At 41.0% G+C, this 24,029-nt stretch overlaps 1 protein-coding gene across 3 annotated transcripts in view; it reads right to left on the bottom strand.

Annotated features, from left to right (window-relative positions):
- TMEM117 (transmembrane protein 117) overlaps positions 1-24,024 on the bottom strand; it is a 509,455-nt gene extending 485,431 nt beyond the window's left edge. The window contains exons 1-7 of one of the 3 annotated variants that reach the window (XM_057303293.1): positions 23,632-24,024; positions 21,377-21,557; positions 12,668-13,393; positions 11,606-11,702; positions 4,905-5,085; positions 4,498-4,581; positions 3,762-3,836 (exon numbers count right to left, since the gene is read on the bottom strand). The gene's annotated coding sequence lies outside the window, so the exon portion shown is untranslated. Of the gene's footprint in view, positions 1-3,761; positions 3,837-4,497; positions 4,582-4,904; positions 5,086-11,605; positions 11,703-12,667; positions 13,914-21,376; positions 21,558-23,631 lie in introns of those variants that run through there. The other 2 variants (XM_057303292.1, XM_057303294.1) reach the window with 2 other exon arrangements.
- Positions 24,025-24,029: the final 5 nt, after the last annotated feature.

The raw sequence follows: 24,029 nt of genomic DNA, 5'->3' as shown, positions 1-24,029 counted from the left end.
CGCCTTGCCCTGGTGCTTATTTTGTTTCTCTCTGTGGTGGTGTATCAGGCCTCCGCAGGCCAGGGCATTGCCTGTTATTGAAGCTTCCATTCCAAAATGCAAAACCATCATTTTCAGGAAGCTCTTCTGTGTCAGACACTTCCAAGTGCTGCCCTTATTATGGTGAAAGACACAAAGCCCCTGCTCCCACATAGATTATTCTAGTGAGTATACAGATGGTAAACACAACATGCATAATGATAGAATTTTAGACAGTGAGATGTTTCATTAAGAAAAGTAAGTAGAATTACAGCATCAAAAAAAGAAATGGGTCCAAATTTTAGAAAGAGTGGCCAAGGTGAGCTTCGTCCGTGGGACATTTAGGCAAAATAATGAAGTTAGCTGTCACTGTCACGACCTTATACCTATTGCCTCCATTGTATTTTTGCTAGAGATGCTGAATGGCACACGGACAGCATTCAACATTATCGTCCTATAATATAACCGTACGTAGTTCTTTATGCCAAAGGGTATTCTGGTCATTGCATTGCCAACCAGCCACAATGGTTGCATCCGTGATATAGCCGTTTACTCTTCTAGGCACTATTCTAGGTGCAGGCACACACGGGAAATACACAGACCAAAATCCCAGGGTCGTGTCACTCCACTAGGAGGGAGCTTGCATTCCAGCATTAGACTTGAAAGCGGAAACCTCAGGTTTGATCCCCAGTTCTAACTCTCACTCCTCCCTTCCCTTCAGCTGATCACTTTACGGTTCTAGGCCTCAGTTGCCAAGTCTATAAAGCAAGGAAATTGGACTAGACAATCTCCAAATGCCCTTCTGAAGGAAGCACTCTATGGTTTGAGGGTAGGCAGCGACCTGATTTACCATAGCTAAGGAGACATGTTGAATGTGATTCCAAGTCAGGCAGCCATCAGTATCCCTGGAATCATGAGCAGAAAACAATAGCAGGGATCCTAGACCCCGTGGTCTGCAGTGAGATGGGGGGGTATCACCACTGGAAGATGACATTATCGATTCTGAACCAGAGGCCTTAGTGGCAAATGGGAATATGGGGGAGAGATCTAGCTTCAGGGGATACCAAGCCACCAAAAACAACAGGGAATTCAAGGGCTTCACGAAAAAATTGAGTTAAGGTATGTGAAACACTTAGAAGAGTGCCTGACGCAGAGTCAACCTCAATAAATAAACCTGTTGTTACTATTGGTTTGTCCCAGAAGAACTCAATTCCACTTAGAAAGCCACGGCAAAATAATAGGCAGACATGGCAAGACCTGGCTGGGAAACAGCTACTTGGAAAGGCATGCTGGTACCCGCCACGTGTGCCGAGCTGGTCCCCGCCCATCCTAAGTGCAAACGCCGATTTCTGGCTGGGCAATTACGTGGATGATGATGAGTTTCAGTGAAATAAAAAATATAAGTCTGTCTGAAGGCTTTGAAGGACAATAACACTTTGGATTCAGACGATGATAGGTTTGAGATATGCAGGTAAAGATGGTAGAGATTTCCCTACAGGAGGTAGCTGTAACTACAGATCTCGAATGGAGGCAAGAAGCTGGAGCTGAAATAACAGATGTGCCAGTCACAGCATCCATGATGAGTCAGTGTTTCTGAAGTGTGGTCTCCAGACCATCTGTGTTACAGTAAACTAAGGTGGGTGTGAAGAGCAAATTTCAGAATCCACTTACTGAGTCAGCATGTCCCACAGCGGGGTTAGTAACCTCCATTTTAATAAGGTCCTGAGTGATCCTTACACACATTTAAGTTGGAGAAATGCAGGTAGAGGGAATTTTTGATGTTACGACCCTACAGATAACATTGTGTGAGGAGAATGTAGGAGAAAAGGCAGTCGGGGAACCTATGGCCCAGTGGTACCTGGTATCCAGCCACTTCATACCACTTACTCAGTAGGGTTCAACCTAGACTTCCCATTAAGATAATCGGATGCTTGGGGCCCATCGCAGGCCAATGAAATTGGTATCTCTTGGGGGGAATGAGGTAGGCTTTTTCTCCACAGTCCCAAATAGCTGTCCTACACCAAAGCTTGCAAATGGGGCAGGGGGCGGGGGCTGTTTGGCTTGTGGATTATTTTCTTTGACTCTCTCATGACTTCAAAATTTTAATTTAGTTGTAAATATTTTAAAACCATTATATTTCACATTTTAAAAAATTTTTAATGTGTAGCTTCTTATGAAAATGTGAAGAACTGGCCTTGCGCGGCCTACATTCTTGAATGGCAAAAATGGCTGCTCCAACTAGGCCCTTTGCAGATCTTTACGTTTCCCACCAGGCCACGGCCTCTGAAAGCATTTGAGGCCTCCAGTGCATGCTACCAGGCGGCTTTATTGTCTCAGCTTCCCTCACGCCCTCCCTGCATCCCAGTCTCCACACCAGCTTCTCTGGTCACAGATCCTGTTAAAGAACCAAAATGCAACTGAGTAGATCTGAAGACCCAACTGGCTTTATTAAGCAATTCATGAATTAGGTAGCATCCCGTCTAGCAAGTAGAAGGGAGTTCTGAGGAGTTATACAAAATGGAAGGTTTTTACAGGAAGGAGGGTGAGACAAGGAAATTATTAACAAAAGAAAAGGATAGTTCAGGCAAAGTCACCTTCTCTTAGTGGATAGGACAGGGAGGTCTTTCTTGGTGGATGACCTCCTCTTCCTTTAGGGGAGGAAGAAGGAGAGGGCCCATATGACAGATCACCCCACTGGTGCTGACCAGAAAATTCCTGACTGATCAGCAAAGACCACATTTCTGAAGGAGGTTGAAAACTGCGATTGGGTTAAATTGTAAGCCCCAGTGGGGTAGCTCAGCCTGGCATAAGTGACTCCATCATGGGCCTGTGGTTTTCTTGTTAATCCCAAAGCCCCCTCAGCATGTCACATGGTTTGGGGAAACCATGTGAGGCAGGCCCCAGTTTGTCTGCTGGTTTTATCCTGTGGTTCCAGAGCACATTTCTTGGAGCCCTGGTTGTCAGTGTCTCAGGGCACATGGAGAGAACTGGGTGCTGCGGGAGCAGCATTCCCCCCTGAAGCAGCACTCCCTCCTGCAGCAGCACTCACCCCTGCAGCAGCACTCACCCCTGGAGCAGCATTCCCCCCTGGAGCAGCACTCCCCCCTGCAGCAGCACTCCCCCCTGCAGCAGCACTCACCCCTGCCAAGGTGCCATTTGGCACTGACACTGATACTGCTGCATTCTACCTACAGGGCTAGGTTCTTCTCCAACCACATCTCAGCTGGACACCAGGGTTCCCCAGAATGAGCTCTAGCAAGCTCCTCACCTCAGTGAAATCACCCTTTTTTGGGAGGGAGCAGCACAGGCTTGTTTGACAGGAATGCTTCCCTAGGTTTCTGGAGGGCAGGATTCTAAATGTGAATTTGATGGACTTATTTGAGGAGAGGAATTTGAGAAGTGTGCCCCTCCCTGTAATAACAAACTTCCTCATGTCTGTTCTGTTTCCCTTACATTCACAAACCTTAGCTAATAGGTCGATCACTACTTCTGAAAAATCAATGCTAGACATTTGCATCTATTTCTTAGCCTTTTACTGCTCCGAGAATATATATATGAATGTAAGTAATATGTCACTTAAAACTGCAAAGCTGGTGCAAAATGTTCCTTATCTGCAATCACAGGAAAACAACTGAAGTTAGCACTTGAACTGATTTGGAAGGTACTCCAACTAATTCACTATCAACATACAAAAAAATTTTTTTAACTCACATAATTTTGTTTGATATGGTGTTCAGTCTTACCTAACAGAATGTGGTTGTCCACATCAAGATGTCCTTGATCATCTTATCTTTTACCTCGAGTAGATCTGCAATGTCCTGGAAAGAAGGTAGACATTTTGGAGTTAGACATGTCTGGGTGCGAATCCTGCTTTGCTACGGACTCTGAGGCAGATAGCCTTGTCTGAAATATTTGGCTGATGATACATACCTTCTGGACAACAGTACGGATTAAATGAAATAGCAGAAGTATCACATCTGATATATCCTGGCACATTCGTTACCTTCTTAATAGACCTTTACGTTTCATTCTAGTGGATAACAGGTCTAGTGAAAGGCCTTTTTTTTTTTTTTTAAGATTTTACTTATTTGACAGAAAGAGAGAACACAAGCAGGGAGAGCAGCAAGCAGAGGGAGAAGGAGACGCAAGCTCCCTCCTGAGCATGGAGCTAGATGTGGGGCTCGATCCCAGGACCCTGGGATCATGACCTGAGCCAAAGGCAGACAGACACTTAAACAACTGAGCCACTGGGATGCCCCAAGGCCTCACATTTTTACAATAAAATTCCCATACTTCACCACACTTTTAATAGAAAAATATCATCTCACCCTCTGGGTCCATGACTTTTACTCAGGATCTTTTAAACATATTATGTGGATTCGGTTTATACAATAGGTCTAATATTGTTAGACTTACTGCTATTAAGTAAAATTTCTGTGGAGAAAAAATATTTTTGAATTTCAACGAAGTGGCACTTACTTCAAGCAATATTTAACTCATTCTTTCAGCAATTACTTGCTGTCTACCAGAGGAACAGCTAGGAGAACATCATCCCTGATCATCCTGTAGAGAAAAAGACAGACAGGTAAACACACCATCATTATACTATAGTCTAGAAACTAAGGGATAAGTATCCTGTGAGAACATAGAGTACTGAACCACTAGTTTTGCCTAGAGATATGGAAGGATTCACAAGAGTAACAGGTGATATAACAAGATTACTATAAAAATAACTTTTACCATCACAAATAGTGCTTGTTTTAATGGCATTTTACTTGTATATTAGTTTATATTCATTTGTGTTCTGCTCCCACAAAGAAACCCACAGGTTTCTTTGTGTATGAATGTCTCGTTCCAAAATGGTGGGATACATCTAGAGAACTTACAAAAAATTTCTTTAGGGGCACCTGGGTGGCTCAGTTTGTTAAGTATCCGCCTTCAGCTCAGCTCAAGGATCCCAGGGTCCTGGGATTGAGCCCTGTGTTGGGCTCTCTGCTCAGAGGGGACTCTGCTTCTCCCTCTCCTGCTGCTCCCCTGCTTGTGTGAGCACGCTCTTTCTCTCTCTCTCTGTTAAATAAATAAATAAAATCTTCAAAAAAAAATATCTTTAATTCCAAACTATCATGACAGCACATAATTATTTCCTAAAATATTTGTGAAACATAATGGAAAAAGTTAAAGGGCTTCTCAGACTTACAAGAATGTCATAAATACTAAGCTATAGCCACTTATAAAATTATTTACATTAATGTTGTCACATGACTGACCCATGTTACAATACAGCATTACCAAAAAAGCATTAATCATTAATTTATTTGAATCTGCAAAAGAGAAGTTTTTACCATTTCCTGAGAATTTCTCGTCAAGATTTAACAGCAAGAAAAGAAAAATCTTGGGGCACCTGGTTGGCTCAGTCAGTAGAGCATGTGACCCTTGATCTCGGAGTTGTGAGTTTGAACCCCACATTTGGGTGCAGAGATTACTTAAAAGTAGTATCTTAAAAGAAAGAAAGAAAGAAAGAAAGAAAGAAAGAAAGAAAGAAAGAAAGAAAGAAAGAAAGAAAAGAAAAATCTTATTTTGACATGGGTGTTGGGTGGTTATCTGGGCTCACACGAGAACTGAGTATTTTCCTAAAACTGGTGTTTCATAGAGGCCAACTCACATTTGTGCTTTCATAAATACACATAAGCACAGGGACTGAATTTGGGTGCCCACACAGAAGTCTGAGATCTAGAATATCAATTTCATACCCAGAAGTGGCTGGATCTCCTTAAGTTTATAAAAATGCATTGAGGTCCATCATCTTGGACTTCTTCATTGTTGCTCCCATGAAAAAGATAATCAAGGTCATAGGACCACAGCCATATGGCCACACCCACAGCTAGCTCACCCAATATGGTGCTCTCTGCTCTCAAGGCGGACACTCTAGAAATGTGAAGAATAAGATAAAATGTTGTAAAAACTTATCTTTCCAGAAGAGTTCCAAATCTCTTCACTTCTCCGCTAAAGAAACACAATGATTTAATAATTCAGGAGTCTTAAAAATAATCTCACTTGAAGTGTTAAAAAAAATAATTAAAATGGGAATTAGGAAAGGTGGGTTTCAGTCAGCTCTGTCACTGCCCATCTGTATCGTCTTTGGTGAGTTCATTAATCTCTGTACCTTCAGGGCCCCAATGCATTTTTGTAAACTTTAGGAACTCCAGACATTTGTGGGTATAAAACTGATATTCAAGATTTCATGACTTCTCTTAGGGCACCTAAGTTTCACTACATGTACCTGTGTATCGTTTTACTAAGGCACAAAGTTTCTTCATGTAAAAAATAACAGTATTGGACACACACAAAAATAAGTCTATTTAATCTGTAAAATTTTATAGTTCTAAATAATTTATATCAAGTGGTAATGAATGCAAATTTTATTCATTTTGTGTCTTTATACTTTTTATAGAGAGACAAGTTTGGTGAAGATTTAACTCATTTATTTGTCTCTGTGTGTTCGAGACAAATTTGTCTTGTATTTTGGAGTGAGCAGGGCTCTTCCTCCTGCTCCCTTATGATGATGAGGACGATGCAGTGGGCGAGATGTATGAAATTGCATGTCTGCAGAATAAAGAATGCTTCCTTCCTATCTTTCTACAGCAATGCCTTGATTCCATTTGGAAAATACACCTTTAATTACATGCTGGTGAGCACTACGGAGCTAGAACATCTGAAAATTACGCAGCGGATAATCATAGGTTTTCTTTTTCTGTTTTTTTTTTTCTCTTCTTCTAATTTTATTTTACCGTATTTATTCAACTGCCTTTATCTGGGAAATATTAGCTTAGATCGTTTCTATAGAGAAAAAGACCACAGAATGATTAGCATGGCATTACAACTCTTCCTAGAAGAGTTACGTGCTGTAATGACGCGTATTTCAATTTAGCCACCCAGTCATGACTATGGTAATTGAGAAAATCACTGCTGTTGGGTCATACACCCCTTCTGAAATATCGTAAGGATTGGAAATGCAATACTATTCTGAGAAACAAGATAGGGAAGTTCATCTTACGGTGGAGCCTACCACCGATCAAGTTTAGAATTGAAAATCAGAAAAACCTGCAATAAATAGACTCAGAAACAGACAGAGGCCTCCTACTCTTTTTTTTCCTTTAGCAAAACTAAGGAACAAGAGAGCAAGTAAATGCTTGACACAGACTCTGTCTACACCTTTCCCTAGAAAGTGAATTACCAGGTGAACAATCAAACGGGTTCAATGAGCCCTCCTCCCTCCATGTAGTTAGTGACTTAATCAGCACACTGTGACCTCATGTTGCTGCTCTCCCTACAATTCCGGGTCTTTGGCTTCACATTAACCCTCTGTTTTCAATTTATGCATCCCAGAGAATTATGGAAACCCTGTCAGCTTTGCTAGAGTGATGTGATGCTGAGAGTTATTTCCAGTCGAGAGCACAAATGACAAGGAAGGAAAAAGACACTGATGGAAATAAATAATAAGTGGAGAGGTGTTATGAAGGTATGCAGCTCCTTTAAAATAATACGGACATACAAATCTTTTCTAATCTCTGTTTCTCACTCCATTAAAAAGATACCAAAATCTGTACTGAGACCGTAAGAGCAATATTAAAATGTTAAAATTTAGGGAGCAGGCACAAAATTAAAAAATAAGAGAAGGCCACAGCGGGTGGGTGAGGGGATAGAAGTGCAGATCACTTGTAAATTAAGAAAAGAAAGATTCATTTAAAAGTTCTTTTTATTGGGCGCCTGGGTGGCTCAGTCAGTTAAGCATCTGCCTTCTGCTCAGGTTATGATCCTGGAGTCCCACATCGAGCCCCACATCAGGGCTCAGCGGGGAGTCTGCTTCTCCCTCTGCCCTTCACCCCGCTTGTGCACACTCACTCTCTCTCAAATAAATAAATAAAATCTTTTTTTAAAAAGTTCATTTTATTTTCCAGTAAATAAAATGAAAAAAAAATAGGTCAGCACTTACTTTTATGTACTTTCCATCCCCCCCACAGGAAATTTGATTCACTCAAACACTTAGAACCAATCATACATACATGGATAGAGGTAAGACTCTATCTGCAGAGCTTCATCTTCAAGTTTCAGAGTGTAAGTAGGAAAAAAATCACCACATCCCTTTTTTTTCCCAGTAACATTGCGAAGGTGCACTTAAGATTCTACCAACTCATCAGAGAGGCAACCTTGAAAAGAGAAACTTTCGTCCTATATTTTCAGGCTACTAAGTCAGCGCAAGCATCTCCCCGTTCTATCTCTAAGTACACATTTTCAAGTAAGAGAAGTCAAAAGTGGACATAAAGTCTCCTTGCATCCCTGTTTTTCATAATAGCACCATCACTCAGGAGATAAACTAAGTGGCTCTAAATTTAGTTCATTAAACTAATCTCTCCGAAGAATAAAGTTCTTATGCTTGCATTAATATAGCTGATATAAGTAAATTTTATGCTAGTGGAGAATAAAAAAATCATTCACAGTCTGAGCCTGAGCTTAGGGAAAAAAAGCATATTTTTATTTATTCTGCATTGCCACCGAGTGGAACCAACCAATGTGAATAATTGTGTCCCTTCAAAGAAGAGTGTCCCTTCGGAAATACTCTATAATTGTGCTCACACATTAACATAATTTATAGTCTGAAAAATAAAAGGTGCTTTTTAAAGAAAAAAGTCAAAAGAATGATGTAGTTCCCTGTCAGTCGACTCTGAAATATTTAAATAGTTTTCACTGCTTTCAGAAGTAGTGGAAGTGGTTCTTAGTTGCTGTCTAAAGTTATAAAAATCCTAAGCTCATTCCAGTATTCCAGCCATTTAAAGCCATAAATTTAGATTTTTCTTTTGCCAAGTCAAGACACCAAATGGAAATAAATAAATGTACACATTCTTCCCCATCATATAAGAGAAGTATCCCCCAAAATCTTCATTTTTCTCCCAAGGGGAATTTTTGTATTCAGTCATTAGGTCTTAAAAACATAGCTCTGACTAACAGGAATGTATTCCCTGACTGGCTTGTTATCTTTTCAGATGAGGTCAATGCCTTTGATGGAGATCAGGAAATATTACTTTTCTAAGAGTAGATGAAAAGGCACATTTTCTGCCCGAATTGTTTTTCCTAACAATTGAAAACCATAAGAATTTTTCTTCAAACCCATCATTTATTCTTATTAAAAAGGAACACATTAGAACCAGTATTTATATTCTTTTAAATGTGGGCTTTTGAAAGGCCCTTTATTTGCTCAGATGCTGCAGAATCCAGTAACGTTCTTCAGCGGCTAAAAGAGCTGGGGCAGCTAGGATGTTTCTGTGTTTTTTCATAGCTCCTGCTTTCCAAATAACTTTGATTTATTCTAAACTTGTCATGGACTTGAGGTTATGTGAAATTTTAATTACACCATTTTGCGTAAAACGAATCTATGTCAGATGTTGGAGGAAATAATGCTAGCATCAGATCATAGTTTGGGTCTCAGGTGGTTTATTTTTAGTAACTTTGACAATACTGATGTAGCACTTTAAAGAATATTTAGTCCATGATGGAGAAGTTATTTTTTTAAAAGGTGATCATCATAGTGATTTCAGAGGCCTAAGAAATGTGGCAGATTCTGCTTAAATCAGATAACCAAAATGAAACCCTGGCATCTGATGGCTAAGTCTTTTCTTTCTTTACACCTAGTTTCCAAATCCTGGGTTTAGCAAAATCCCTGCTCTCTCAGCTTCTCTTTTACTTCAACCATCTCTCTGGAGTTTTAGACTGGTAAGGGTAGTGGGCAGGAGGCGAGTATCAATAAGGGGAAGGAAGTGTGGAGTGGAGAGGAAGGGGGTGACACGGAGGGTGATGGAGCAGAGCGGACACCATGGCCAACAGCGTTCGGTCTACCTCTCCCTCCCCCCAAGCTGACCACCCCAGATAACAGCTCAAATGCATCCAAAGTGGTAGCCCCAGCCTTTGAGCTCACAATCCTTTATGACTTGCACACAAAATCAATATTTAAAAAAATTCTTATGACATCAAAACATCCTATGATAGTAGGATGTCTCTTTCGTGCACCAGACTCGGCAAACAAGCAGGTGTTTCATGTAGGCTCGCTGAAATTGTGACACATTAAAATCCGAAGCCGTCAACATTTGAAAAGCGCAACACACATTCAGGTGACAGACAAAATCAACGGGCAGCTTTATTCCCACTTTCACCTGCGCGGCCCTCCTGCCCTTGGACGTAACCGGTTACGCGGCCCTTGCTTTATCCTCGTCCTCTACGCTCCAGCTGCTGCGGCGGACGGCTGACGGTGTGGTTCTGCCTGTGCGCGAGGGCGGTGGACAGACAGCTGCCCGACCAGCCGTTCCGGCCGCCGGCAGGGGCCGGGAGGCAGCCCTTCGCTTTATGGCTGCTGCGGCGATTTTCACAGCCTGTTACTGTTTATGGCTCTGGGCTCTTCACCTTGTATGCTACCTGACACCTGCCTCCAAACGAGTGACCTACTTTTCACTTCATGATCTGCTGTTGCTGTTTCCTGGCATTTTATGGCCAGGCTGCCTCTGCGTATCCTCAGAACACCTCTCCCGCGTCTTCAGCAATTCTCCCTGCCTCGCTTCCCCAGACAGCCGATACTTGGAGATTCTAGTGTCAGAAACGACAAGGACTTCCCTGACTCCCTACACGTCCCACACCCGCAGTCGTAAGACGTAAAATGATTCATCGTGAAGACGCTGGCAGTTTACAGAGTTGAAGCGTTAAAGGTCACCATAAATGATATGTGGAAAGGGTGACCAATAATGTAATAGTCACTATTAATTTAACATCTTCTAGGAGCTAGCCACTGTATAGAATTATCGTTAAAACCCCTAAACTCCTACATTGTTATTGCCTGCATTTCACAGATGAGGAAACTTGAGATTTTCAAAAGGGCGAAGTAAAGGTTTCCAGGATGATATCCAGCAAGTGGTGGGACAAGCTTCAGAACTGTTTTGACCCCAAAGCCCAAGGTGATAATGCAGCCAAGCGGCCTTGGTCCATCGTTCACACCAAGCCCAGGAGCTGAGGGACTCGATAAATATTTGACGAGTCCATGAATGAACACCGTGCTGTGAATTAGTTTACCAGATTGGCTTCCAGTTACCTGGCAAGTGTTCTGAACGAGTAAGAGCCTGCACAAGGGAGCTGTGGGAGGAGGAAGAAGAGGTGCCGCCCCGAGCGGAGAGCCCAGCACCAGCAGGCTGGGGCGAGACACCGTCCACAGACACCAAAGAAACATCACAGAACGACTCTCCTGTGAGAAGGATGGCAGTGAGCAGAATAGAGAGAGACAACCCAGTGGAGATGAGGAAGTACAGACAACAGCTCTGGGCTAATAGGGTTGTTCCAAGATGACTCTGCTGCTACCATCTTTTCTTTCCGCCTTTACCATCTTGCATTCAGCATCACACAGGGGGGCAGTCACGGGAGGGAGATTAAAACCTGGAGCTTTTCCCTTTGGGAAATACAGCCTCCCATACACACAGGCAGACTTTAAATTCCTAAAAGTGTAATTTGCCTCACTTTGAGCCGTATTTTTCTCATTAACATTACCCATTACCTCAAATGTATTTTGACTCCAGACTTGAGTTGTAGAACAGAAAGATCTGTATCCTTTCCAACACTCACTCGAGCTCCATTACAACATCTGAGATGTGCTGCAACGAAAAGAATGTAGCTGAGAATCCACTGGGGATCTCTCCCCTCTGCTCCACTTTACTGTTCATGAGCCATGGTTATAAAGGAAATTATCAGGGCACCGGCCATGGTGGTGGGAGGAAGGGAAGGGAAGGGAAGGGAAGGGAAGGGAAGGGAAGGGAAGGGAAGGGAAGGGAAGGGAAGGGGAGGAAGGAAGGAAGGAAGGAAGGAAGGAAGGAAGGAAGGGAGGGAGGGAGGGAGGGAGGGAGGGAGGGAGGAAGGAAGGAAGGAAGGGAGGAAGGAAGGAAAAAAACCTTTAAAAACAAACAGAATCAAAGTTAAAGTGGATGGGAGTTTACCAAGTCTACAGCCAGGGAAAGGGAGCTGTGATTTAACTGGGCCTGTGTTATCCTTCTGTGAAAGAATAGATCAGGAAGAAACAGTAGCCAATTAGTAAGGGCCTTGGAATGAGCTTCTTTGATCGGAAGTGAAATGAACCCTGACAGGGGACATGGGAGGATGAGAACCATGTCGGCTGGCCACACCACAGGGTTAGAGTGTGAAGATATAAGCTGTGATGTTATTTCAGAGAAAAGAAAAAAAAGAGAGAGAGAGAGGGATCAGGATGTGCCTGTTAAGAAGGAAAACCAGCTCAGAAAACCTGAATGAAATAGCTCTCGCCATCATCAGAAGGCTGGTAAGGGTATTACTATGAGGGCACCTGGGATGGACCCTCTGAGTCGGTGAGTCAGGGCACTCCAAGCAGAGGAATTCTACAATGAAGCCGAATGGAATTGGATCTGGGATCCATAGTGACAGACTCAACTTTTTCTTAATGAGAGACCCCCGTGTCATCATAGGATCGAAGTCGGTTGGCTTAATAAGATTGATCAGAAGTGCCAAGCGCAAGGGCAAGTGACAGACTGGGAGGTAAAAAGGACAAGTTCACAGAAGAATCCGAGTAGCCCGTGACAGCTTTACTTACCTAAAAATTGAGTAGCACAAAAGTGAGAATTTGCCGTTTCTCTCACGGGTGTATCTTCACCTTGCACTTCCTGTAATAAATCCAGGGTGCACATTACTGTATTGACACATGACCTTGCACTGTCTATTTTGTTAAGCACAGGCAAGGTACAGTATCAACTAACTGTCATTTCACCTTTAAACCTACCTGTGTCCAAATTCTCTGAATTGCTATCCAAAATTCAAGAACCAAATAAATCTGGAGAAGACAACATCTCTCATTTTACAAACCTGCTATCCAAGCTCTCTCTCTATGAACTAAAGACCCGTGTAATAAGAAGTATTTATACATAATGGTTTTGGTGAGTGAAATGTCTCTCTTATGAAATATATTTGGCTGTTGATAGCAGAGACCAGAAATAATAGTAGCTTAGGTAGGATGGCAGTTATTTTTCTTGAATGCAAAGAAAGTTTGGAGGTAGGTGTATCATGTCTGGTAGAGGAGAGCCACAGTGAACACGGACCAAGGTTCCTTTCATCTCTCTTTTCCACTCTCCTGTGGCTTTGACCATCAAGGCTGTCTGAGGCCCAAGACAGCAGCTGGAACTCCAGCCTCGTATCGTCATCCTAACAGGAAACGGGAGGGTCCTCAGCAGCTCTCTAGCCTGGTTTAAGACGTCTTTCAGAAAACTCACCCAACAGCTTTTCCATCTCATTGGCTAGAACTTGATCACATGGCCACATCTAGCTGAAAGGGAGGTAGAAATGCAAATTTTTATCTGGGCACCTTTAACAACAAATAAAATAGATTTTCTTGTTAAGAAATAAGAATATTGCGTGGTGTCTGTCCGTCTCACCAAAAGCTTTATCAAAGCATTGTAAATATATATGACCCAATATAATTATCTTAATCACTTCTGAACAATCCCTTTTCTGGGATTCATTGTACTGCTGTTTCCATCAGTAAGATATAAAATGTAAGAGTTAACTTGTTATTGGCAAATCCCTAAATAAAGGACACCACACTAATCTACCCCTAAAAAACAGAATACATACATTGCAGCTATAATCTGAAGTGTTTGTTATGACTTTGTTAGCACTTAGAAAGGTTAATCTATTTTGGATCTCAACCATGTGACTACAGTTTCCAGGTATCTCCAAACAGTAGTTTAGGATGAGGACGAAGGGATTTTAACTCTTCCATAATCTTACTTAGCTCCAGCTCCACCCCGAATTATTTTATATGAATGGTTTTCTCAAATTTATTTCGCAAGGGCGCGCGCGCGCGCGCACACACACACACACACACACACACACACACAAGCAGAGAACCCTGTGCTATGTAAGCTCAGCTTCATAGTCTCCTTCACACTGCTTTCCAATCAGACTGCAGATTCTAGTCTTAAATGCCTGTAATATTGGAATGCTAGAGTTGCCTCTGTTGTGACTACAAAAATACTTAAAAGACATGGAAGGTTGCATCCCATTGTAGACTCAGTATTAGGGAGGCTTTTCTGTACATGCTGTTTAAATGTTAAAGGAAATTTTCAGGTTTAATTAGCATCCCTAGAAAAGACAGAGAAACAAGGAAAGAGAGCGAATACTCTATTTTCAAAGTGGTTTGCAAATACCTCCAATAGCCATTTAAACCATCCTACCCACACAAAGACCTTAGAGATCATGACAATGAGGTTCAAGATTCTGTTGCTAAGGCACTTCTCCAAACCAGGGTGAGAATCTCATTAAAAATAGTACATTTAAAAGCAAGTTGCTTTGCACTTTCCTGCGCTTTTATTCCAAGATGCATCTTTATCATTATCAACAACTCATTTGAACCAAAGTGTTCCCTGTTTCTTTCATCAGAAAGTGCACAGCACTTATTAAGATGACTTCAGTGCAGATTTCACTCAGGACAGAGGAATAAAGAGATATTATTTGCTTGAATTGATCTTTAACCCAAACTCTTTGTTCTCTTTCCTCGGTGACTCATTTCAACACCGCAGAGCCTGACTGGAAAGAATCTTCTGTGATACATTCTATTGTGTTAAAGATTTCAGCAACCTTGCCAGGTGTTTATCACAGATTGCTGGGGCTTACAATTACATTCATATAAAAATTGCTTAATGCTTGATATTTATTTTTGTACGACCAAGAGTTATTTTTCTTATTTGCTGCTTTATAACTCTTAAGAAAATGTTAAATAAGACATAGCTATTGACAGTGACATTGTAGTTTTATGAACCTATATAAGAAACCAACCTTAGATCATTGCTATTGATGTTTGGAAATTCAGTCTAACTTTATTTGCTCTGTTCTTAATGACATATTATTTTGAACACACTGTATTATTTTGGACTTAATTCTAACCAGCAGATATGAAGCCTAACATACATTGAGCACCTAATACATGTGAAAAGCTTTATAAATCATATCTCACTTGATTTCCATGATAACCATGAGACACTGGTATTAGAGCAAAAGAAAATTAAGGTCCAGAAAAGTTAAAAAATGTAGTTCATGGTCATAACAGCTTCTATGTGGCTTTTTCTCCTATAATAGAGTTTCTTTTGTAGGAGCCTAAAGCAAATGGTATAGCTCTTTATTATATAATTCTCTCACAAAAAATATGAAATGGTTCACTTTCATCAATGTATATAGAGATTTTCATAAAATCCCAATTCTGAGTTCATTTGAAAATCAGAAAGTTTACCCTGAGCCCAAATTCCCAAGGATCACTATCAGCTAGAATTGAGTACGAACAGCTCCCTTTAGATGGAGCCTGTGCTCTTTCTGGGTGCCACCATCCCCATCTGTTAGCTTCATTTATGTTATTTAACTGCCCTCTGTATATGTTAGAGTTAGTGACTTACAACTTAGGTTCTAAGAACCAGTTCTACCAAATTGTAAAAAGTAGGAATTCTAAGCCTGTTTTCCAAACCCAAGATCCATCTCCCCTCCAGTGTAATTGCCTTTCATTGACGGGGCAGTGTGTACTGGGTGAACCAGCCAGTTCCATCGAGGGTGATTTGATATGTGAGCCAGCAGGCTAAATCAGATGCTCTCCTAGGAATTTGGAACTTGGACTGACAAACAAGAATTTAATCTCTGCCTGTGGCTAGAATTGTGACTGTCAATCTGGGAGGTGTAGGGTGGCCACATTCTGCCATTCGACTGTACAAGTAGAAAGATCCCATTTGGAGAGGGAGAGAGAAAGAGGGAAGCACAGATGAAGCCAGGTTCTTGAGATTCGTGAATTTCTCCTGTACCCTTATAATAAATCCTGTTATTTGCATACATTGTCTTAAAATGGTTTCTGTCTCTTCCAAACACTTGTCCTAACCTTGAAACTTGCTGACTTCCCCCTCTATGCTTCAATTTCCAAATCTCCAAAAGTTAAAAAATAAAACCTGATAATATTTCATTCAGCCTTTTAGATGAGATTGAGTTGGTGCTCAAATAGGTCTACATACATTCGTTGAAAACTGTAAACCATCAGACACATTATATTACTATGACAGCTCTAACAAATGTTTAATAACTGGAGACAGAACAGATGAGGAAAAGTGGGAACATACTCGTGGCTGGAGCAAAGGATTCACATATATAAATAATAGGAAATAATAATACCTAAGTTGGTAGGGCCAACAGTAAGGCGCCACTGTTAAATCAGCTAATTTTTAAAGAAAGAGGTAAGGGTTAGGGAATGCAATTTTAATAACTGAGCTGTCACTTCTAAACACATAATTACCATAAAAATAAAGTTTTTTTAAGAAAAATCTTACAATGCAGATTTTTCAAAAGAAATTCAGTTTAATTGCATAAACAAATCGGAAGTGTTCCCAAACAGAAGATTTACCGAGTGAATATATAATCATTTTAATGACCAAAGAATCATACAACTTGATAACTTAAAAAAATATTCTTGGAAAACAGTTCAGCACTCTCATTTCCTAGTTTCACAGAGGACGAGTGACTTAGCAACACCAATTTCCATGTGCAAAACAGAAATCATCAAGCCTTTTTAAATTCCAGAAATGTTTTTGGAGCACCGTGATCATGATTATACCTCCAATTCCAGAACACTTCATGCATTGAATGAATGAGCAAATGAATGAATGAGTACTACATGCATATGAGATGCAAAAAGAAGCAAGAAAAAGTCCCTGGTATCAAGGACTACACAGTCTGATATGAAGACTGGGGTAAGTTATGTACATCTGTGACCACAGAAGGAGTAAAAGGGCTGCCGAACTAGACACACTAAATGCTAAATGCATTTGAAGAAACAAGATTTCATATATAATTGAGATTGAAGAAAGGCTTCATGGAAGTTGCCGTGGCTCCAAAGGGTGGCTTCAATATTGAAAAGCAGGGACAGCAGAAAAAGACCTGGGGGTATAGCTCGGAGAGTGACGATTTGTCTTCCGGATGAGGAAAACAGTATGATAAAGACAATATCAGTGTCCTTTTTAGGAGCGATTGTGTCAGTTTGACTGAAGCACGGAGCACAATTGGGAAAGACATTGCAGAGGAGTTTATGACGTGAAATGTTGGGGTTCAGGAACAAACACAGTCAAGAAAGAATTCTTAAGACGTCTTCAGTGTTAAAGCACAGGGATAGGACCTGTGGGCAGAAAGAAGCGCACTGGGGTTGCAAGAAGTGGCTGATTATATACTTTTAAGTTGGGAGGTAGTAAGTCTCTAAGGAATTTGGAAGCAAGGTTTGCAGGACCTTGAGGAACTAGCTGTTATTAGGAAAAGTCATTTACTACTGTCTAGTAAAACCTTAGTCATGAGACACTTCAGATGTATATTGGTGGGCCATATGCTTGGAGGATGATTGCTAACATATATTCTGGAGGGGTAGAGATAAAGGAAATTTCCAAAGGGATTTTTTACAGGATCGTGGGGGCTGGGCTAATGTTAGGCTAAAGTTGCCTTTTTGCCTCTAGCAAAGTATTAACGTCAAGGTAGCTAAATCTCCTTGAGGAAGGTCGCTCTGCCTGTCTCAAGTACTTATCAATGGGCTGTAAGTTGTAAGGAAGTTTATTATTTTTTTTTTTCTTTTGCCTTTGTTCTCCGCATCACTTGCACCATATTTCTGTAGGCAGTGGGGAGGCTTTGAGAGTCAGCACACGGGGGACTGGACAGTGAGAAAGGATTTCAAGAAATGAGCTTGAAAGTTGAGTATGGATTTGTCAATGTGGGGCCAAAAGAGAAATAATACAAGGTAAGGTAAGAAGAGTAGAGCAACGAGACACAAAGAAGGAAACCTAAAGGAGGGTTTGCTTTCAGACGCAAAACCAGTTGAATCTATAAGATTTAGGAAAGAAAGAAAGAAAGAAAGAAAGAAAGAAAGAAAGAAAGAAAGAAAGGGAAAGAATTGAACAGGAAGATTTGAAATAGGCATAAGTGAGGGAACTGGGTCATGAAATAATTTATTTTATGGAACATTAGTTGCCTACTCTGTTTAATGCTTCATTGAATTCTGCTAAGTAATTGGAAAGAGTGATTTACTAAATATAGATTGAATATAGAAGAGTTGAGCCTCACGGTTCCAAAATCAAGCATTTTAATCATCATCTATGTTACCTTTACATCTGACACCAGAAATGTGGTTGATATAAGCATGTCCTCCCACGTCTGGAAGCAGTAGTGTGGCAGATTAGAAGGGCCTACTTTTAAGTGGTGATATCATATACAGAGACACTGATGTCTAGAGGAGGGCTAGTTTGCTAAAGACCTAAGGATGTAATTTTTTACATAGGTTAACAAAGTGAGGTAAAGAAGACAGAGAAGGAGTTAAAGGGCATTTAGTCAGGATTCTCCAGAGAAATAGAGCCAATGGAATGTGTGTGGGGGAGGAGAGAGAGAGAGAGCGCGACTGATTTTAAGGAATTAGCTTGGGCAATTATGGAGACATGGTGAGTCCATAAGAGGCAGAGATTGGAATGATATGGTCACAAGTCAAGGAGTTCCAAGTGCTACCAGAAGCTGGAAGAGATAAGGAAAGATACTTCTCTCAAGCCTCCGGAGTGCTGGCAGCCATGCTGATACCTTGGTTTTGGATTCTGGGTTCCAGAACTGTGAAGGAATACATTTCTGTTGTTTGAAGCTATCCAGTTTGTGCTAATTTGTTACCGCAGCCACAGGAAGCTAATAAAACATCTGAGAATAAATATAATTGATTTTGCTATTAAGAAGGACGACACTGGTCACATTCAAGAAAATAGTTTCAATAAAATGATATGAGTAAAGCCACATGCAAAGGTTGTAAGGAAAGTTCCCAAACTTTCCTAGTTTATGGGGCCTTTTGTATCTCACTAATTTTTTTTTTAAGATTTTATTTATTTATTTGACAGAGAGAGACAGCCAGCGGGAGAGGGAACACAAGCAGGGGGAGTGGGAGAGGAAGAAGCAGGCTCCCGTCACGCCCTGAGCCGAAGGCAGACGCTTAAGGACTGCTCCACCAGGCGCCCCCTCGCTAATTTTTTTGTAGTGTTCCTAGGTCAAAAGAAATACTGAACAGTTTATTAAGTAGTCAGTTCCAAACAACTTACTCAGTATTTACATATTAGCAGCTTAGTAGCTATTTGAAAAAGTAATACATAAAAATTAAAAGAAAAAATATTTGATTTTAGTTTTTTTTCTTAAAGATTTTATTTATTTATTTGAGGGGGGGGAAGGTCAGAGGGAGAGGGAGAAGCAGACTCCCCGCTGAGTGGGGAGCCTTACCTGGGGCTGGGATCCCAGGACCTCGGGATCATCATCTGAGCCAAAGGCAGACACTTAACTGAGCCACCCAGGTGTCCCTGATTTTAGTTTTAAATAATCACAATTACTAATGGGATACAGGCACCTAATATACATTACACAACTTCCTAAACTTTGGAATTAGATTGACACCAGCCACTGTCATTTCCTGTTCCTCATTGATTTTCAACCCCTAGTTGCTTTTTATCACAGTAACTACTGAAAATCCAGCTTTTCAAAGATACGACATTATGGAAAGGAATGTAGAGCTATCTAATGTTAAAACTGAACTATCTTGGGGCACCTGGGTGGCTCAGTCGTTAAGCAACTGCCTTCTGCTCAGGTCATGATCCCAGGTCCTGGGATCGAGCCTGGGTCCCGGGATCGAGCCCCGTATCAGGCTCCCCACTCAGCGGGAAACCTGCTTCTCCCTCTCCCACTCCCCTTGCTTGTGTTCCCTCTCTTGCTGTCTCTCTGACAAATAAATAAATAAAATCCTAAAAAAAACAACTGATCTCAAGCTAATATTTTGTGTGTTGTCAGAAAGACATCAAGCACTATTGTGTTGCCCTAAAAAAGTTACAGTATCCCCCAGGCACTGTCACTGTGTCTGGGGCAACTCAGCACACTTTGGAAACCATGGATTGAAGGAGTAAGAGGTGAGAAAGTGTTTACAGAAATTGTAGATGATATTTATAAGACAGGAAAAGCTTAGGGAAGAAAAGCTAGATGATATTCAGAAGATAAGCAAAGATATCCTAAACTTAAAGGGAGAAACAACAAAAATTTTTTAAAAAGATGTATTAAGACTACATCAAAATGTTAAACTTTTGGGCATCAAAGGACACAATCAACAGAATGAAAAAGAAACCTACAGAATGTGGGGTGCCCAGGTGGCTCAGTCAGTTAAGCATCTGCCTTTGGCTCAGGTTGTGATCCCAGAATATGGGATCAAGTCCCGTATCAGGGTCCCTGCTCCACAGGGAGCTTCCTTCTCCCTCTGCCTCTCTCTGTCACTCATGAATAAATAAATAAAATCAGACCAAAACAAAACAAAACCTACAGAATGGGGGGCACCTGGGTGGCACAGTCGTTAAACGTCTGCCTTTGGCTCAGGGTGTGATCCCGGCATTCTGGGATCGAGCCCCACATCAGGCTCCTCTGCTGGAAGCCTGCTTCTTCCTCTCCCACTCCCCATGCTTTGTGCTCCCTCTCTCTCTGGCCGTCTCTCTCTCTCTGTCAAATAAATAAATAAAATCTTTAAAACAAAACAAAACAAAACCTACAGAATGGGAGAAAATGTTTGCAGATCATATATCTGATAAGGGTTCAATATCTAGAATATATAAAGTACTCCTACAACTCAACAACAAACAACCTAATTTTAAAGTGGGCAAAGAACTTGGCTAGACATTTCTCCAAAGAAGATATACAAATGGCCAACAAATATATGAAAAGATGCTCAGTGTCACTAATCTTGGAAATGTAAATCAAACCCACAATGAGATACCACCTCACATCCATTAAGAAGACCTCTGTAAAATCAAGTGAAAACAGAAAATAACAATTGTTGGCAAAGATGTGGAGAAACTGAAGCACTTGTACATTATTGATGGGAATGTAGAGTGGTGCAACCATTAGGGAAAATAGTATGGAGTTTCCTCAAAAATACTAAAATAGAATTACCACATAATCTAGCAATTCCACTTCTGGTATATGCCCCCAAAGAAGTGAAAGCAGGGACTCAAACAGATGTTTGTATACCCATGTTCATAGCAGTATTATTCATTATAGTCAAAGAGTAGAAGCAATGCAGATGCCCACTGACAGATGAATGGATAAACAAAATATGGTATGTATATACATACAATGAATAATTATCCAGCCTTAAAAATGAAGGAAATTATACATGCTACAACATCGATAGAAATTGAGGACATTATGCTAAGTGAAATAAGCCAGTCAAAAAGAAAAATACCGGGGGCGCCTGGGTGGCGCAGTCGTTAAGCGTCTGCCTTCGGCTCAGGGCATGATCCCCGCATTCCGGAATCGAGTCCCACATTGGGCTCCTCTGCTGGGAGCCTGCTTCTTCCTCTCCCACTCCCCTGCTGTGTTCCCTGTCTCGCTGGCTATCTCTCTGTCACATAAATAAATAAAATCTTTAAAAAAAAAAAAAAAGAAAGAAAAATACCGTATGATTACACTTATATGTGGTACTAAGAGTAGTCAAAATCATAATGACAGAACGTGGAATGTTGTTTGCCAGGTCCTGGGGGCTGATTTGGAAGAGGGAGTTGTTTAATGGACACAGTTTCAATTTTGTAAAATAAAAAGAGTTCTGGAGATTGGTTGCCCAAGGTGAATGTATTTAACACTACTGAACTGTACACTTAAAAATGGTTAAGATGATAAGTTTTAAGTTACATGTATTTGATCACAATTTAAAAAAAGTTAAGGCAAGAAGTCATGACTGCAATCAAATTAAAGATGTAAGCAAGAGAGATTAACCAAACGAACAGGGTTTCTACTACAATCTGCATGCCTGGGTAGGTAAAATATATGCAGCAGTAGCACTGTATATATTCAACGCACTACTTCTCCAAAGTTAGTACAATGCCAAACTTTACCCAATCTGAAATAAACATCATACATAATAAATTAGTGAGATTTAAGTGTATAGTCAATATGGTCCAGAAATATTTTCATAAAACATCCTATAAAAGCATTAAAAATCCATTTTCTTTGCACATACATAAAAATAGTAAAATAGAGGAAATTATTTAACTCTATGTAGAAACACTGTTGGGCAGTAAAAGTGATTTTAGCCATGCTTTTTATAGCTTAGCAAATATTTTCCCTTCTCAGATTCCCTGTTTTGCTCAAAGAAACTCTGCTGTTTTGAAAACAGTGCGTCCAAGGCCTTTGCAGCTTTTAAGTCAAACTACTGTACTGCCAGAAAATAAGCACTTTCTGGTGCATTCCAGGATGGTCCTATCCAATTTAACCAGACTTTCCTATTCTTTAGAGCTGATTATACCATGGTCTTTTCTAAGCATAAACATGGGACAATTATTTTTTCTTATCAGTACTTTTGAGCAGTGTCAACTTCCTTAGGCAATTTTCCCTAGTCACCAAGATGTGAATCAGTCAAAAAACTGAAGATGAACTCTGCAATTTTCTCTCTGCTCAACAAAGCAATCAAAACTGGAAAATCAGAAAGAACTGCTGTGTAATGAAGAATTTGGTTAGAATGAAACTCTCCCTACATTTCTTAAATCCAAACAAGTTACAAAACTCAGACTAAATTTTGCTTATTCCATAATATGAGGATCTGTTTGAGAAACAAAGTTTAGATAACAAGAAACAGAACATAGCAACCTTCTTTGCTGTCATCCTGGCAGAGAAAACTAATTGCAACTGATAGTTAATGACTAGTTAAAAATACATTGTATTTGAAGAGTGATTTTATTAACTTGCATTTTTATATTATTGGCTGAAGAAAGTATTTGTTGATAAGGAGATTGTAATTTTGTATATTTATCAGTTCAAGGCCCTATAAACAAAAGACCCAGTTTTCTACCCAGGGAACTATAATCTACAAGTGGTAGAAAAGTAGTACAAAAGTATTAAAATAAAAAAAGTATTAAAATTACCTTTGAGAAGGAAAATACATGTTAACGGCAGAAAATGGAAAAGAATTTCTTTAAAAAGATTTTATTTATTTATTGGACAGAGAGAGAGAGAGAAAGCACAAACAGGGGAACAGGAGAGGGAGAAGCCGACTCACCGCTGAGCAGGAATCCCCATGGGGGGCTTGATCCCCAGATGCTGGGATCATGACTGAAGGCAGTCGCTCAACCAACTGAGCCACCCCAGGCGCCCCGGAAAAGAGTTTGTAATAATATCTGCTGTTATCTTACAGATTTATCCAAATGAATCCTGAATAATTACTTAATTCAGGAATAAACGGCCAACCTAAAGCAGAGGGGTAATCGTAGTTTGCAATGATGAAAGTGACCGCAAAGGAGTATTCAAGTCAGCTAATCTCACTTTTAAGGCCTCTTTTTGGAATGAAGAGAAAGGAAAACTTGGTCTCTAAATGAACCCAACTGAAAAAAGAAGTTAGTATGAGATTAACTTAATTTAAAAGTGTGGGAGATTTTGATGGGAGACCACGTATACATTAATCCTCATTTAAAAAAACCCGGCAGGGAGTCACATTGTATAGATTACCGGAAGCGCGAACGAAGAAAGATACTCCGCACATCTTTTTAAAATTGAAAATACATGTTCAGTAATACGGTCATTTCCATTTTTGAGCATCTTTTTTGCTGAACCAGCGAATGGCGATATCGGCAGGGTCGCTGGGGAGCAGACAGCAAAGGACAAAGCCATCCTGCGGGTTCCGCGGAGTTTCACGGTGGTGGGGGCGGAGCAGCGGCGGCAAGTGCCAGGGCAGTGACCCCCGGCAGAGAGCTGGAGGAAAGCGCCGGGCGAGCGGATTCTCAGCCGTGGGGGTGATGAGCTCGGGGGAGTGGGTGGCTGAGGCGGCGGGGCGGGGGGGGGGCGGGGGGAGGGCGACAGGGGCGCGCGAGGACGCAGTCGGCCTAGCTGGGCGGGGCGGCCGCGGG

Source organism: Ursus arctos, unplaced genomic scaffold (genome assembly GCF_023065955.2).
Source record: "Ursus arctos isolate Adak ecotype North America unplaced genomic scaffold, UrsArc2.0 scaffold_26, whole genome shotgun sequence".
Lineage (NCBI taxonomy): Eukaryota > Metazoa > Chordata > Mammalia > Carnivora > Ursidae > Ursus > Ursus arctos.
The sequence above is the reverse complement of the archived record's forward strand: the minus strand, read 5'-3'. Positions and strand labels throughout refer to the sequence as shown.